The sequence below is a fragment of the Dendrobates tinctorius genome, unplaced genomic scaffold (genome assembly GCF_039654945.1).
Source record: "Dendrobates tinctorius isolate UK_male_01 unplaced genomic scaffold, ASM3965494v1 ptg000152l, whole genome shotgun sequence".
Lineage (NCBI taxonomy): Eukaryota > Metazoa > Chordata > Amphibia > Anura > Dendrobatidae > Dendrobates > Dendrobates tinctorius.
In genome coordinates, this window is record NW_027361819.1 from 5,754,365 (window position 1) to 5,770,944 (window position 16,580).

At 53.5% G+C, this 16,580-nt stretch overlaps 1 protein-coding gene across 1 annotated transcript in view; it reads left to right on the plus strand.

The window, feature by feature from the left end:
- LOC141050824 (interferon-induced very large GTPase 1-like) overlaps nucleotides 1-16,580 on the plus strand; it is a 57,508-nt gene that overhangs the window by 29,105 nt on the left and 11,823 nt on the right. The window lies entirely within an intron of this gene.

The window sequence follows — 16,580 nt, forward strand, 5'->3', positions numbered from 1 at the left end:
GCTCGGTACACACGCGGCTCCACTCCATACACACACGGCTCCGCTCCGTACACACATTGCTCTGCTCCATACACACACACGGCTCCGCTCCGTACACCTCATACACACACGGCTCCACTCCACACACACGGTTCCGCTCCGTACACCTTGTACACACGTGGCTCTGCTCCGTACACACGGCTCCGCTCCGTACACACACTGCTCCGCTCCGTACACAAACTGCTCCACTCCGTACACACACGGCTCCGCTCCGTACACACGCGGCTCTGCTCCATACACACACGGCTCTGCTCCATACACACACGGCTCTGCTCTGTACACACACTGCTCTGCTGCTCTGCTCCGTACACACACGGCTCTGCTCCGTACACGGCTCTGCTCCATACACACACGGCTCTGCTCCGTACACACATTGCTCTGCTCTGTACACACACGGCTCTGCTCCGTACACACACGGCTCCGCTCCGTACACACACGGCTCCGCTCTGTACACACATTGCTCTGCTCCATACACACACGGCTCCACTCCGTACACACATTGCTCTGCTCAGTACACACACGGCTCTGCTCCGTACACACGCGGCTCCGCTCCGTACACACATTGCTCTGCTCCATACACACGCGGCTCCGCTCCGTACACCTCGCACACACGCGGCTCCGCTCCGTACACCTCGTACATACGCGGCTCCGCTCCATACACACACGGCTCCGCTCCGTACACCTCATACACACGCGGCTCCGCTCCGTACACACAGTGCTCTGCTCCGTACACACACGGCTCTGCTCCATACACATGCGGCTCCGCTCCGTACACACATTGCTCTGCTCCGTACACACACGGCTCCGCTCCGTACACACACTGCTCCGCTCCGTACACACACTGCTCCGCTCCGTACACACACGGCTCTGCTCCGTACACACACGGCTCTGCTCCGTACACACACTGCTCTGCTCCGTACACACACTGCTCTACTCCGTACACACACGGCTCTGCTCTGTACACGGCTCTGCTCCGTACACACACTGCTCTGCGCCGTACACACGGCTCTGCTCCGTACACACACTGCTCTGCTCCGTACACACACGGCTCTGCTCCGCACACACACGGCTCCGCGCCGTACACACATGGCTCCGCTCCGTACACACACGGCTCCGCACCGTACACACACTGCTGCGCTGCGTACACACACGGCTCCGCGCCATACACACACGGCTCCGCTCCGTACACACACGGCTCCGCTCCGTACACACATTGCTCTGCGCCGTACACACACGGCTCTGCGCCGTACACACACTGCTCCTCTCCATACACCTCGTACACACACGGCTTCGCTCTGTACACACGGCTCCGCTCCACACACACACGGCTCCGCTCCGTACACCTTGTACACACGCGGCTCTGCTCCGTACACACACGGCTCCGCTCCGTACACACACTGCTCCGCTCCGTACACACACTGCTCCGCTCCGTACACACACGGCTCCGCTCCGTACACACACGGCTCTGCTCTGTACACACACGGCTCTGCTCCGTACACACACGGCTCTGCTCCGTACACACACGGCTCTGCTCCGTACACACACGGCTCCGCTCCGTACACACACGGCTCCGCTCCGTACACACATTGCTCTGCTCCGTACACACACGGCTCTGCTCCGTACACACATTGCTCTGCTCCGTACACACACGGCTCTGCTCCGTACACACACGGCTCTGCTCCGTACACACACTGCTCTGCTCCGTACACACACGGCTCTGCTCCGTACACACACGGCTCTGCTCCGTACACACACGGCTCCGCTCCGTACACACATTGCTCTGCTCCGTACACACACGGCTCCGCTCCGTACACACATTGCTCTGCTCCATACACACGCGGCTCCGCTCCGTACACCTCGCACACACGCGGCTCCGCTCCGTACACCTCGTACATACGCGGCTCCGCTCCGTACACACGGCTCTTCTCCATACACACACGGCTCCGCTCCGTACACCTCGTACACACGCGGCTCCGCTCCGTACACACAGTGCTCTGCTCCGTACACACACGGCTCTGCTCCATACACACGCGGCTCCGCTCCGTACACACATTGCTCTGCTCCGTACACACACTGCTCTGCTCCGTACACACAAGGCTCTGCTCCGTACACACACGGCTCTGCTCCGTACACACACGGCTCCGCTCTGTACACACACTTCTCTGCTCCGTACACACACTTCTCTGCTCCGTACACACACTGCTCTGCTCCGTACACACATGGCTCTGCTCTGTACACGGTTCTGCTCCGTACACACACTGCTCTGCTCCGTACACACGGCTCTGCTCCGTACACACACGGCTCTGCTCCGTACACACACGGCTCTGCTCCGTACACACACTGCTGCGCTCCGTACACACACGGCTCCGCTCCGTACACACATTGCTCTGCGCCGTACACACACAGCTCTGCTCCGTACACACACGGCTCCTCTCCATACACCTCGTACACACACGGCTTCGCTCCGTACACACGGCTTCGTGCCATACACACACGGCTCTGCTCCGTACACCTCGTACACACGCGGCTCCGCTCCATACACCTCGCACACACGGCTCCTCTCCATACACCTCGTACACACACGGCTTCGCTCTGTACACACGGCTCCGCTCCGTACACCTCGTACACACGCGGCTCCGCTCCGTACACGCGGCTCCGCTACCTAAACACACGGCTCCGCTCCGTACACACATTGCTCTGCTCCAAACACACACGCTCCGCTCCATACACCTCGTAGACAGGCGGCTCCGCTCCATACACACACGGCTCCGCTCCGTACACCTCGTACACACGCGGTTCCACTTCGTACACACGGCTCCGCTCCGTACACCTCGTCCACACGCGGCTCCGCTCCGTACACACACTGCTCCGCTCCGTACACGCGGCTCCGCTCCGTACACACATTGCTCTGCTCCATACACACACGGCTCTGCTCCGTACACCTCGTACACACGCGGCTCCACTCCGTACACCTCGTACACACGCGGCTCCACTCCGTACACCTCGTACACACGCGGCTCTGCTCCGTACACACACTGCTCCGCTCCGTACACACACGGCTCTGCTACATACACGCGGCTCCGCTCCATACACACATTGCTCTGCTCCGTACACACACGGCTCCGCTCCGTACACCTCGTACACACACGGCTCCGCTCCGTACACCTCGTACACACGCGGCTCCACTCCGTACACACGGCTCCGCTCCATACACACACGGCTCTGCTCCGTACACCTCGTACACACACGGCTCCGCTCCGTACACCTCGTACACACACGGCTCCACTCCGTACACATGGTTCCGCTCCATACACACACGGCTCTGCTCCGTACACCTCGTACACACGCGGCTCCGCTCCATACACCTCGTACACACACGGCTCCGCTCCGTACACCTCGTACACACACGGCTCCGCTCCGTACACCTCGTACACACACGGCTCCGCTCCATACACACACGGCTCCGCTCCGTACACACGCGGCTCCGACCGTACACACGCGGCTCCACTCCATACACCTCGTACACACGCGGCTCCACTCCGTACATACGGCTCCGCTCCATACACACACGGCTCCACTCCGTACACATGGCTCCGCTCCATACACACACGGCTCTGCTCCGTACACACGCGGCTCCGCGCCGTACACACGCGGCTCCGCGCCGTACACGCGCGGCCCTGCTCCGTACACGCGCGGCCCTGCTCCGTACACGCGCAGCCCTGCTACATCCTCCCTGTAAACCCTTCCTGACCCCACACATAAACTTCACTCATCCAGCACCATGACAACCAGCACAGCAGAGTCCTGCACACATCCAGCCCCTGATCATGTGACTCCTGACTCCTCCCCTCCTGTGACCTCATTACAGGCCCTGTGCGCACAGAGAAGAGAACTAACTACACCCTAGCGTTCATTGCAGGCTGTGACTGGCTTCGGTGTGTCTCTGGGAGGGTGAGTATGGGGAGGGGCGTGCGGCTTGTCTCCCTGCAGTGCGGGACAAATAGTATCGCGGGCGGGACAGCGGGTGGGAGGGGCAAAAACGGGACTGTCCCGCAGAATCCGGGACACTTGGGAGCTATGACACACTTTCCTGGAGTGCTCTCTCTTCAGGCCTACACTGCACACTGAAAGCTCAGGCCTTCAGCCATTTAAGCCCAGACTTTGTGACTCCATCATGTGACTGATCACATGATCCTGACATCACACAGGTCCTGTCAGGACTCTGCAGGTGGAGGTACGGTGGACCCCCCTCCCGTCCGCTCTATGGAGGTCCACTAAACTCAGCCCATAACATAGCTCATTTAATCCTCTCAACACGTAGTGTGCTGGAGGAAACTACTCTGGTTCTACATCACTGACGCCATCATGCCCAGTGACACGTATCTCCTTTTCATCACTTTGTGAGCAGGTTGCGGGATGCAGTGACGGACAGGAGACAGATCAAGGGTTAACATTTTTACTTTAACAGAGGTGTACTCCACGCAGGGAGATAAACAGTTAAATGGGGGAAGTACAAGCAGTACAGAAATAAAAGGTATACTGTTTGAGAAAACAACGGTAGTAGTATCAGGAAAAGTTCTTAAGGTGTAACTTATCATGTCAGAGGACTTCCATGCTGTAGAGACCACGAAGCAAGCGATGGCGCCAACAACGGTCGGTGCGGGGTTGATCCGGTGAAGTCCTGGAGACGACGATCCGTGTCCTGATGCATTGGTTAGTCTCTGATGCCTTCTGTGGGGTCCTTAGTCCATAGGTTGCTGTGGTGGGTAGGATACAGGCCATAGCACTGTCGGAGCCCAACGTGGCTCGACAAATATACACCAGGGGTTCAGGGAGCAGTTGACGGTCACACACCCGGTCTCTCTTAGGCGGCACGCGCGCAGCACTCACGGGTCCGGAGCGTTTGGCACCATGTTGCGGGGGCCAACCGGCACACAGCACGTCTCTGCTCACAGTCCCTGCGGGTAGTGATGGGAATGCTCAGGTGTGGGCCTACACTGCTACAGAGCTCGAGGGCCAGAGCATTCACTTCTCCCTGCCGCGCGCTGTCTGTTCCCGCGAAATCTGCCTGTTTCCGCGCGCTGTCACTTCTCAAACTCAGCCACGCCTCCCACTGCTAAGTGCAAAGGTTGGTCCGGTTCTTCAAGCTTTCCCCTGGACAACAGAGACAGTCCCAACAGTTCCGGACCCTGCGTAAGACAGGTACCCCTAGCCCGGTCCTTCTTACAACTTTATCAGTGACTCTGTCACATCATAAGGGTGACAAATGGAAAACGGCCTTTAATACCCGTGATGGTCACTACGAGCATCTCGTCCAGGATCTCTATGTTTTTTTGTGGTTGTGTATTGGGACGATATCCTGATATTCTCCCCTGATCTACCTGTTCACAGGAGAAACGTCTGTTAAGTTCTGCAGCGTCTCCGGGAGAACAATTTTTTTGTTAAGTTGTCGAAATGTGTCTTTGAAAAAGCTCCTTGCTCTTCCTCAGCTACATTGTTTCCAACCATGGTCTTGAGATGGATCCAGAGAATATTTAGAATATTTCAGCTGTTCTCTCCTGGCCTCATCCTCAAGATCTGTGATCCATCCAGCACTTTATGGGTTTTGCCAACATCTATAGGCAATTTGTTCAACGCTTCTAGTCCCTTATGGCACTTAACTCTGCTTTAATCAAGAATGGAAAGAAAGAAGTGGTCGGCACTACATTTTCCATAGTGGTGCTCATGGAGAAATAGCAGTATATATGATAGAATCCTGGCATGATTCTATTTTAACCAAGTGTGGCGAATGGTCATGTGGTCAATGGGCGGTATGTATCACAGAGGTGGATGGCCCTGTGCTGGTAGCCATAGCTCGTTTTGCTCAGCAGATCTACTGCTGAGGGTTTACAATACATTGGGAAGGCTTCCAGGTGACTTGGAGAGATGGGTGGGTCCAGTCACCTACATACCTCACCCAAGGGAGTGTGTCTGAACACCCAAGATGGAGCCTGTGTGTTAGTGCAGGGGTGGCAGTGCTGGCTAGTCTGAGCCAGAGTGAGGAGTGTTTGGAGGATGCCTCTGAGGATAAGAGCTATCCGGGAACCTGTGCGGATGTCGCTGACAGGTAATGGAGACTAATTATTATTATTATTATTATTTATTTATATTGCACCATTGATTCCATGGTGCTGTACATGAGAAGGGGGTTGTTACAGAACCACTCAGCACCCAGAATATGTTGTGCAGTTATATGTATATATAATAGGTTCCATGTGAGATGCATGTCCCTAATGTATCAGCAGTGTCCGCCCTCCCCCCACCTTTGTAATTCCCACAGTAAACATACGCAGGCTCCGGCCACCTGCGGCTTTTGTAATGCATGTCTGACCTGCCGCTTTTCTATTAGCCGGCCCTCTGTATCTGTGTGATATATTCTGTGTCCTGTGAGTAAAGTGTTGTCAGACTGGAAATACATGGAGAAGCAGTGATCTTTTATATGCGCCCATGCACTCAGAGGAATTCCAGCCAGCGTCATTCATTCAGACTCCAGCCAACGCAGAGCGGACCTCCAAAAACACGGGGTGGTACTGAAAGAGGTACCCCAGCTTGGAAGACCCCGTTACACTGGTGGCAGACAGTGGGATTTGATACCCCTTCTACAGGAGGAAAGGAATGAATGGAAAATAACTACCAGAAGTTAAAGAGGACTACATTAAAAGATCTGGAGGAAGCCCGAGGGTTGATCACCAGCAACAAAACAAAAGCGGATTTGATAGCAGCCATCATGGAACATGACAGTGCAGCGCCCCCCAATGTGAACGTGGAGGAGACCGAATTCCAGAGGGAGGTAAAGAACAGACTGGCGTTCTATGGCCCAAACCCTGCAGTAGAGATCATACGAGAGGTGATGGCTGATGTGCGTACTGATCTGAAGGAAAAGATGGCCGAGCGGACCAGGATAGAGCTAGCCAAGATGGAAATGGCAGAGCGGACCAAAGTGGAGCTGGCCAAGATTGAGATGGCAGGGCTGAGAGAGGAGGGTCAGCGAGCAGGGGGAGCTCTGGCCTTCGACCAGGTACCTTCAACAGTAAGCCACAAAAAGATCCAGTACAATGCCTTCCGACAGTTGGGGGAGGCAGAGGAAGACATTGATGGCTTTCTGCAGGACTTTGAGCGGCAGTGTGCCCTTCATCAAGTAAAGCCGGAGGAACGGGTTCAGATTCTGGCCAGCAAGCTGACAGGCCGGGCAGCAGACGCCTATTGCACGGTACCTGATGTGGACTGTATGGACTATGAGCGGATCAAAGAAGTGATCTTGGCCCGGTATGAGCTGACACCAGAGGCCTACCGCCAAAAGTTCCGCGGACTTATAAAACGCGTAACCGATACCCACGCTGAATGGGCCTGTAAATTACGGCGGTCACTGCTACAGTGGGTACAAGGGAGCCAAGCAACCACTAAGAAGGACGTCCTCCAGCTCTTCCTGTTAGAATGATTCTTTAATGGACTAAACCCCGAGACACAGGAATGGCTTCGGGACAGGAGGCCAATGACTCTTGAGGAAGCCACTCGTCTGGCCGATGAACATCATGATGCCAGGAGGCCGCAGTTCTCCGGATCAAAGGCGGTCACTAGGGGCCCGCCCATGGACCTGGAGGGCCCCAAACCACCGAAGATTGTAGGGGGATCAGCTAGAAACCCGGCCTACCACAGTCCCCCTGGGGCGCGATGCCACACCTGCCGTCAGCTGGGCCACCTGCAAAGACAATGCCCCAAGCGGACTCAGCATACCCAGTGGCCAAAGGCGGAAACAGCTACCTTCAGCCGGGCTGCTGTACATTGCTACCAAGGCGAAGCTGACCCGGCATTGAGGGCTACGACTAACCAAGGGGAGGAAGAGATGGAGGAAGTGCTGCATGAAGTAGACCCCGTGCAGGCAGCCCGGGCAGATAATCGACAACAGCATCGACAGGTCGTGTGGGTTAAAGGGAAACGTATGCAGGGACTAAGAGATTCCGGAGCAACTTTGACCCTTGTGAAGCCTCATCTTGTCCGGGACCAAGAGAAGACGGACCGGACAGTGGCAGTCCGTGTAGCAGGGGGAGCCATACATCGACTACCCACTGCCAGGATTCACCTGAACTGGGGAGTCGGGGATGGCCTTGTTGAGGTCGGCTTGATGGAGGATTTGCCTGCAGACGTCTTGCTGGGAAATGACTTGGGGCCCATGTTGTCTGCATTCTCGGTGGCCCCTCTGGCTGAGACCTATCCTGTGACCACCCGGAGACAAGCTCGAGCTGCGGAGGCGAAATCACACTCAGAGGAGGCCCAGGTAAGACATCCCAGCCCTGCACGTATTCTCATAGCCAGACACATTTCTTGGGCCACCCCAGATGAATTTAAGAGGGAGTTACTTGAGGATCCTTCATTGGAGGGATATCGTGGGAAGGCACAGGAGGGGAGAGGAGTACTAGAAGGGGAACAGTTTGTATGGAAGCAGGGACTCCTCTACCGGATCACAGAGCAGCAACACACAGGGACGAGCCCCACTATAAACAACAGCTGGTAGTTCCCAAGAAGTATAGGCAGGAGCTACTGCGAATCTCTCATGATATACCCTTGGCCGGGCACTTCGGCGTCAGTCGCACCAGGCATCGTCTGACACAAAACTTCTTTTGGCCGGGGGTAACCTATGATGTTCGTCAGTACTGCCAGACCTGTGACAGTTGTCAGCGCATTGGCAAGAGGTGGGATTGATGCAAGGCCAAATTACGCCCCCTCCCTTTTTTGGAGGAACCATTTAGCCGAGTAGCGGTCGATTTGATAGGGCCGTTAGCCAAACCCAGTCCGTCCGGGAAAAAGTATATATTGACAGTGGAAGATTATGCCACACGGTATCCAGAGGCGGTTGCGTTACCTAACATACTGGCAGAGACGGTGGCGGCCGCCCTGCTCCAGGTTTTCTCATGGGTTGGATTTCCCCGGGAGATTATCTCGGACCAGGGTACCCAGTTTACAGCAGAGGTGACCAACCAACTGTGGAAGCTGTGCGGCGTAAAGTCCATTAGAAGCGCCCCGTACCACCCGCAAACCAATGGGTTGTGTGTACGCTTTAACGGGACATTTAAACAGCTCATTGGGACTTTTACCAGGACCTACAGGGACTGGGAGAAATTCTTGCCACACCTCCTGTTTGCCTATCGGGAAGTGCCCCAAGAATCCACGGGGTTCTCCCCGTTCGAGCTGGTATACGGGAGGCGGGTAAGGGGACCCCTAGACTTAGTGCTGGAACACTGGGAAGGGGAGGGCCTCATAGAAGGGGTACCTATTGTACCCTATGTGCTGGAATTCCGGGACCGCCTACAGGAGCTGACTCAGGCTGTACGTGAGAACATGCTGGCGACCCAGCGGCACCAGCGCATATGGTACGATCGGAGGGCCAGAGAGCGCACCTTGGAATTAGGACAGAAGGTCCTGGTGTTAGAGCCCACTAAGCAGAATACGTTTCAAGCTGCATGGCAGGGGCCCTACCAGGTAGTGGGGAAAATAGCCGACACAACCTATAATGTCGCCGATTGCGACGACCCCAGGGTTAGCCGCATGTTCCTCGTGAATATGCTGAAGCCCTACCGGGAGCGCCCTGAAGAGGTAGTGGCCATTTGTGCACCTGAAGCAGAGGATTTAGCCAGACTTCCCTTGCCGGATGTATTAGGGGAAATGACTCAGTCTAAAACATGGGACCAGGTACACTTGGGTGAAGTCCTAGGCCCCCGGGAGAGACAGCAGGCGGAGGCGTTGTTGAGGCTCTGACAGAGGATGTTTTCAGAGAGACCGGGGTAAACTCGCCTGGCACAACACAAGGTTGAGACCCAGGATCAGACCTCCTTGCGACAAAACCCCTTCCGCGTCCCTGAGTGTGTACGAGAGGGGATGCGACAAGAGATACAAGAGATGTTCCATTTAGGGGTCATTGAAGAGTCAATTAGTCCCTGGGCATCCCCCGTAGTGTTAGTGCCCAAGAAGGATGGGACTACACGGTTTTGTGTAGACTATCGTAAGCTCAATGAGAAAACAGTGACGGATGCATATCCCATGCCGCGTGTGGATGAGTTGTTAGACCGGCTGGCGGGGGCAAAGTATTTGACCACCATCGATCTATGCAAAGGCTACTGGCAGATTCCCCTTAGTCCTGACGCTATTCCCAAGTCGGCATTTGTCACCCCGTTCAGCTTATTCCAGTTTCGAGTTATGCCATTCGGGATGAAGAATGCCCCGGCGACCTTCCAAAGGCTGGCTGACCGGCTTCTGGATGGTCTCCAGGACTATGCTTGTGCCTACCTGGACGACATCGCCATCTACAGTGCGACATGGGAAGAGCATCTAAATCACCTAGAGACAGTATTGGACAGGATCCACCTGGCCGGAATCACCCTGAACCCAAACAAGTGTCATGTGGGCAAAGCAGAGGTTCAGTATTTAGGACATTGGGTGGGAAGTGGGAAACAGCGACCAGAACCAGCCAAGATTGAGGCCATAGCCAAATGGCCCACCCCACGCACTAAAACCCAGGTCATGGCGTTTCTAGGGACAGCGGGGTATTACCGGAAATTCGTTCCCAATTACAGCAGCGTAGCCAAGCCCCTCACTGATCTGACCCGTAAGAACCAACCCCGCCAGGTAACCAGGACCCCAGAGTGTGAGGAAGCCTTCCGCCAACTAAAGGACGCCCTCACCAATACCCCTGTATTGGCCGCACCCGATCCAACTAAACGTTTCCTGGTTCACACAGACGCTTCTATGTTTGGATTGGGGCAGTGCTGAGCCAAGTCGGGCCGGACGGCCAAGAACACCCAGTAGCTTACCTGAGTCGGAAACTACTGACCCGTGAAGCTATGTGGCCATCGAGGAGTGCCTGGCGGTAGTATGGGCACTCAAAAAGTTGCAACCATATTTGTATGGACGACAATTTTCCCTCCTAATGGACCATAATCCCCTAGTCTGGCTTAATCGGGTCTCCGGAGACAACACCAGATTGCTGCGGTAGAGTTTAGCCCTACAACCTCTGGACTTCACCATCCACTACAGACCCGGCAAACAAAACGGTAACTCCGATGGACTAAGTCGACAACCGGAACTTGTACCAACCCCATAAACTTCGGTCATCCCCAAACCGATCCGTTAAGGATCAGACTGTGCATGCCGATCGCGTCACTGAAAAGGGGAGCCGTGTTACGTAACCACTCAGCACCCAGAATATGTTGTGCAGTTATATGTATGTATAATAGGTTCCATGGGAGATGCATGTCTGTTGTGAGTTCATTTTCACCGTCGATGTCTGATGAACTCCCTCTTCTGGTGAAGGAAGGTAGTGAGGCTGATTACCAAACACCTGATCTGGTAGATGATGACTGGGTAACAGGAAATTCTGACTGGATATAAGGCAGCCGACGCCCTTCTGAGTCGCTGGTGATTTCTCTGCTGGATTCTTGGAGACCAGTCTGATTCCTGCTTCCCAAAGATAAGTTTTTGCTCTGCTAGTGAACTTATTAGTTATGTTTTGTTTACCTTGTTTTTTGGAGTTCAGCCATCCCCGGTCGGGGGTGTGCTGAGTTCCATTTTTGTCTCTTTGCTCTGTCTTCAGAATTTACCTGAGTGCTGATATAGTCTTTTTGAAGTCCTAGCGACTTCAGGGCCTGTTTTTCCTATCAGACGGTTGGGACATTTTTTGGTAGGGTTTTTTACGGATTGCAGACAGCAGCTTTTCTATCCTGTCCTTTTTAGTTAGCTTGGGCCCCATCGTTTGCTCAACCTATCTTTCTATCTGTGTTAGTGTTTTCATCTTGCTTCACCGTCATTATATGTTGGGGGCTGCCTATTGCTTTGGGGTCTGTTCTGGGGCAGTTTAGATTTCCCCTTTCTTTCTTTAGGCCTATTTAGTTCTCCGGCTGTGTTCAAGGGGTCTAGGGCATCGTAGGAACCCCCCACGGCTACTGTTAGTTGTTGTGGATAGGATCAGGGGTCTGCAATCCGATAGCTACCAACCTCTCCGGTTTTCTGGACTTAGCTTGCATTTTTGTTTTTTCCTCCTTCGGTGACTCAATCATAACACATGTCCCTAATGCATCAGCCCACAGGCTGCGCCCCTGGGCATAGGGGACACGATATTCCCCTTTTGTCTGCCCCACCTTTGTAATTCCCACAGTAAATATCGGCAGGCTCCGGCCACCTGCGGCTATTGTAATGTATGTCTGGCCTGCCGCTTTTCTATTGGTCTGCCCTCTGTATCTGTGTGATATTTTCTGTGTCCTGTGAGTAAAGTGTTGTCAGACTGGAAATATGTGGAGAAGCAGTGATCTTTTATATGCGCCCATGTAACCAAGGAATTCCAGCCAGCGTCTTTCATTCAGACTCCAGCCAAAGCAGAGTGGACCTCCGGAAACACGGGGTGGTACTGAAAGAGGTACCCAAGATTGGAAGACCCCGTTACAGATATCATACTGTGTGTCGGGAATGTACTGTGGAGACATCATGATGTGTGTTGGGGAAATGTACTGTGAGGACATCATACTGTGTGTGGGGGAATACTGTGGGGGCATCATACTGTGTGTGGGGGGAATGTACTGTGAGGACATCATACTGTGTGTGGGGGAATGTACTGTGGAGACATCATACTGTGTGTGGGGAATGTACTGTGAGGACATCATACTGTATGTGGGGGGAATGTACTGTAGGGACATCATACTGTGTGTGTGTGGGGAATGTACTGTGGGGACATCATACTGTGTGTCGGGAATGTACTGTGGAGACATCATGCTGTGTGTTGGGGAAATGTACTGTGAGGACATCATACTGTGTGTGGGGGAATATTGTGGGGGCATCATACTGTGTGTGGGGGAATGTACTTTGAGGGCATCATACTGTGTGGGGGAATGTACTGTGGGGACATCATACTGTGTGTGGAGGAATGTTCTGAGGGGACATCATACTGTGTGTGGGGGAATGCACTGTGGGGACATCATACTGTGTGTGTGTGGGGAATGTACTGTGGGGACATCATGCTTTGTGTGGGGGAATGTACTGTGAGGACATGATACTGTGTGTGGGGGAATGTACTGTGGGGACATCATACTGTGTGTGTGGGGGGAATGTACTGTGGGGACATCATACTGTGTGTGTGGGGGGAATGTACTGTGGGAACATCATACTGTGTGTGGGGGAATGTACTGTGAGGACATCATGCTTTGTGTGGGGGAATGTACTGTGAGGACATGATACTGTGTGTGGGGGAATGTACTGTGGGGACATGATACTGTGTGTGGGGGAATGTACTGTGGGGACATCATACTGTGTGTGTGGGGGGAATGTACTGTGGGGACATCATACTGTGTGTGTGGGGGGAATGTACTGTGGGAACATCATACTGTGTGTGGGGGAATGTACTGTGAGGACATCATACTGTGTGTGGGGGAATGTACTGTGGGGACATCATACTGTGCGTGTGGGGGGGAATGTACTGTGGGAACATCATACTGTGTGTGGGGGAATGTACTGTGAGGACATCATACTGTATGTGGGGGAATGTACTGTAGGGACATCATACTGTGTGTGTGTGGGGAATGTACTGTGGGAACATCATACTGTGTGTGGGGGAATGTACTTTGAGGGCATCATACTGTGTGGGGGAATGTACTGTGGGGACATCATACTGTGTGTGGAGGAATGTTCTGAGGGGACATCATACTGTGTGTGGGGGAATGCACTGTGGGGACATCATACTGTGTGTGGGGCAAGGCATTGTGGGGACATCATGCTTTGTGTGGGGGAATGTACTGTGAGGACATGATACTGTGTGGGGGAATGTACTGTGGGGACATCATACTGTGTGTGTGGGGGGGAATGTACTGTGGGGACATCATACTGTGTGTGTGGGGGGAATGTACTGTGGGAACATCATACTGTGTGTGGGGGAATGTACTGTGAGGACATCATGCTTTGTGTGGGGGAATGTACTGTGAGGACATGATACTGTGTGTGGGGGAATGTACTGTGGGGACATCATACTGTGTGTGTGGGGGGAATGTACTGTGGGGACAGTACACACAGTATGATGTCCCCACAGTACATTCCCCCACACACAGTATCATGTCCTCACAGTACATTCCCCCACACAAAGCATGATGTCCCCACAATGCCTTGCCCCACACACAGTATGATGTCCTCACAGTACATTCCCCCACACACAGTATGATGTTCCCACAGTACATTCCCCCCACACACACAGTATGATGTCCCCACAGTACATTCCCCCCACACACACAGTATGATGTCCCCACAGTACATTCCCCCACACACACAGTATGATGTCACATACATGACATCATACTGTGTGTGGGGAGGAATGTACTGTGGGGGCATCATACTGTGTGAGGGGGAATGTACTGTGGGGGCATCATACTGTGTGTGGGGGAATGTACTGTGGAGACGACATACTGTGTGTGGGGCAATGCATTGTGGGGACATCATAACGTATGTGGGGGAATGTACTGTGGGAGCATCATACTGTTTGTGGGGTAAATTTACTATGGGAAATTATAATGTGTGTAACAAATCTACTGTGAGGACATTATAATTTGTGTGTGGGGGAATATACTATGGGGGCATCATACTTTGTGTAGAGGGAATGTACTCTTGGGCGTCATACTGTTTTGGGGGTATGTACAGTTTACCTTTTAAATATGGCAATGATGAGAGCAAGCCTTATAATCCAGGGCAGTGAACATCACAAAACAGTTTCAGCCTGATATAAATCTTGCAGATGTGAATAAATGTATGTAAAAAGGAAAGATAAGGCTACTGTGGCGCCCCTGAGGGTTCAGTCGCCACAGAGGTACTGCACCTCATCCTGAGGTGTGGTACCCCACCTTTCAGGTAAGGTGGAGACACCTGACCACACTCCAACACCTGCATCCCACACAACATAGTAGTGTAGCAAAGCACCCTTTGGTGGCTCCCTGCTTGGAACACGAAGCGTGCTGGGAGGCGGGTGGAGTTAGTTGGCACCAAAAGAGTGGGAAGAGTTTAGTATTTGGTCAGTCTGACAGAGTCAGTGGAGGAGTGAAGATCCCCTGAGTGGGATGGATGAAGGAAGTGCTGCAGCCGACCTCAGTGACCTGGGTCCGCTGGCACAGGAAAGAGACATTGATGGAAAGCCTGACTCTCTCCATAAGAAGGAAGGATTAGTACGGAATGTGAGGAGAGGAGGTCTAAGGATTAGGGTTAGAGCAGAACCCTTCCCAAGTTCACAGCGCAAGGCCGGGGTCCTGTCCCCGAGGTTGTATGGATGCTAATGGTCCTGCAGCAGACAGCGGAGGAATAGAAGTTGTCACCACTTTATTCCCACACAAGACTTGGGGGCACAACAGCAACGAGAGTGAGCCGGGACTTGGTAGCCAGGAGTCCCCGAAGCAGGCTACAGCTGTCTGCCGTACAAGTAGAGTTCATAGGAACATCTGACAGGAGGAACTCCAGTGTAACTCAGTACTGTGAGTACTTCACTATAGGTGCAAAAGTGAGACGTTTAGAAAAGGCACATATGTTGGTGGAGTGATGGAAGGGAGTACTTCTTCTTGCCTGGAAGTTGGCTGAGCCCCTGACCTGGAGGACATGGCACGGATGCGGGCACCTGTATGTTCAACAGACTGTGAGTAAAGCTTTGGAACTACATGCCCTGGTGTCCTCTGCTCATTACTGCGCCAACCCACTAAGCCCTGCTACATCTCGGTGCCAGACACTACACTCTCTCCCTTAACACCTATCTTCTTCATCTACTCTGCCCTGGGACTACAGCCCTACCTGTGGAGGGCTACACCCTCATTGCTGCACCACACCATCTGTCCCAGAGGATCTGTCTGCAGCGTCGGCTTAACATCTTCATTGCCGAACACCACAGGTGGCGTCACAAATCATTCACTCATAAACTTTAATCATCATCATCCACTCTATTCCCTTTTACAATGGATGCCCAGGGCCACGGACCGGGTCACTGCTACCGTGACAACTCCCATTGAATTCCACGGGCCCGGCTCTGAGTACTCCGCCGCCCTGGGTGAGGGCGACCCACTACCATATGTAATTTGCTAAATGAAGAGCACAAGTGGGTTGGTAAATAGAAATGGGAACAGAGATGTATTATGGTGCAGCACTGTGGGGAGCTTTGTAGATTAGAGGGCAAGATTTAATTAATCAGTGCAATGAGTAATACAGAAAAATTAGTAGACAGAGAGAAGGTGGATAAAACGATTTATAGTAGCGTTACACTAACCAACGCTCCAGTGATCCCGACAACGATACGACCTGGTGCATCGATAAATGGTCTCTAATAAGCTGTCAAACAGTCAGATTTACGCAACGAAGCAACAACGATCCAGCGATCCGTATAACCACCTCGGCGGTCGTTGGGACCTTGTCACACAGCAGCGATTCTGACGACTCCCGCCTGCGTCCATGATTTCTGAGTCGCTAACGAGGTCGCTCGTCGGTGTCAAACACAGCGGTGTGCG